Here is a 2,250-nt window from a genome sequence, read left to right as displayed (position 1 = left end):
ATCAGCACATTTTGACAAAAAATTTCAGAATACAAAAGAAAACCTTTGAAACTTTTCTGGCCTTAAAACTTCAGTTTTTCTAGCTAGATTTCTAGGTTAGTTCTTCGAGGACTCTAATTTTCTGGAAGTTTGAGTGTTGATTCTTGATTTTCTGGGTTGTTTTCCTTACTGTTGTTGTTTGATTCTGTTTTCTATTCACTCTTCAAAGTTTCAGCCAGCTCTTCATTTGTTGGTTTGTTGCTGATAAATAAGTGTGTTCTTATGTTAATTGTTGATTGTATTGATATGGATCTGATTAGTTTCTATTATGTGAGTTTAAGTTTGAAATAATTTGGTGTGATCAGTTTGGTTAAATACATTAATGCATTGTAATTTTCTCTTAAAAGTAACTTTGTTTGAAGATGCCTCTTAAGTTAAATGTTCTTCATTGTTAACACTGATTTTGAAACTATGATTATTGAAGTTGTTGTTCATCCTTCTTCTACTCACAAATAATTCTAGTGTAATGTTTGTTTGAGGTCATGTGGCCTATAGGCTGTAACTAATGGATTTGGCCACTAATTGGCCAAATCAGCATGTGTGAAAGCCCAAAAACTGGATTTGCTTGTTGTTGTTGTACTGAAATTGAGGGCCTCATATCAGTGGACTAAGCTTGATGGTTCAAATATATCCAAAGGGAGTGGATGTTCATTGGGCTATTAGTTTCTTCCCAGAAGTTGTGACAGAGTCAGCTATTGTATTTTTCTCATAAGATTCTAATGTAATAGATTAGTTGCTAATATAGTAATTTATGTATTAATAGGCCATAATGTAATTTTTTTTATTTTGGAAAGTTTTGTTTTTGCCTGATGCACTGTAGTTAATTATTTTTCTGATTTTAGATATTGCAATTAAAACTACTACTGTTAGGAATGGTTTAAGTGATTATGTTGCTATTAGATTTTCGTAGTTTAAGCATAATGGTGCAATGGCCAAGGCTATGGGCCAGATCTTTAAAAGCTGGAAACTTGTTTTCTGTAATACATGTTGGGCTAGACTTGCAACGAGGCCAATCTGGGAATCACCTGAGCAATTCTAGGCCCAGGCGAACGGGCCTGGGCGTTAAACTCAGCAGTTTGACCCCCTAGTTATAAACTTCCCTTGTGAATAATAGTATAAACACATTCCTTTTTCATGTCTTGCAATCATGCGCAACATACTCTCAAAAATTGGAATTGTATTCTGATTCTCCTTTCATAAAAGTGAATTGGTTTATAACTTCTGACAAAATGTATATATTATGTTAGTTTGGCTTTAAATGCAAAGGTAGATAGGCCCAGCCAGTAAATATTCGCGACTAGGCCCGCCTAACGTGAGCCCAATTTGATCCAGCCATGGTTTAAAAAATCGGATTTGATAAAGGCCTTTGAGTTCCTCACTTTTGGCCCAAATTCTAAGCCTTATGCAGCTTCAACGATCATTTGTCCCTGACCGAATAACCCAATGGGCTACTGCTAACCCAAATTCCCTTATCTAGAATGATTAAAGGTCCAACGCATATACCCCAAGCATGTATATAAATAGTAGCCTTATATTGAACTTCAAATTAGTTTTAAATATGAACATCCGTAGTTTGTTTTAGTTGAATATGATCCTTTGAAATAAATTGAGGCGTGCCATCCACAAACAAATCTCATAATCTATCGCCCTCTCATTAATGCAAAAACTAGTGTAGAAAAATACCTTGAACATTCCTAATTTGCTTTAAGCGCGTTTTGATAATAAATTATCGTGACTATGGGTACGGTTTCCGTGGCATAGTCGTGATACTTAATTCCCAAATTTGGGTGTGCATTTCATGTGACCCGATTGTAACAACTTTGAACAATAATAAAATAAACATGTTGTAAATCACGGGTGTATTTCATGTAACACGGTTTGCAATGTGTTTCAAAACAGCAAGTGTACGACAATCATAACTTGTTCAAGAAATAATTCTATAAATCCTAAAAAAGCGGTTAAAATAATTAAAAGCAGTTATTAAGTTAAAAATGCACAATAGGTTTAAAACATGTAATAAATCAGATAATTAGGCCAATTATTAATAGTTAAGCGACCGTGCTAGGACCACGGAACCCAGGAATGCCTAACATCTTCTCCCAGGTTAACAAAATTCTTAACTTAGAATTTCTGGTTTTGCAGACTTTTAAATAAAGTCAAAATTCTCCTCAATTTAGGATTTAAAAATAAACCGGTGACTTGGACACCAAA

This window comes from Nicotiana sylvestris, chromosome 9 (assembly GCF_000393655.2).
Source record: "Nicotiana sylvestris chromosome 9, ASM39365v2, whole genome shotgun sequence".
Lineage (NCBI taxonomy): Eukaryota > Viridiplantae > Streptophyta > Magnoliopsida > Solanales > Solanaceae > Nicotiana > Nicotiana sylvestris.
Note: the sequence above shows the minus strand (reverse complement) of the source record.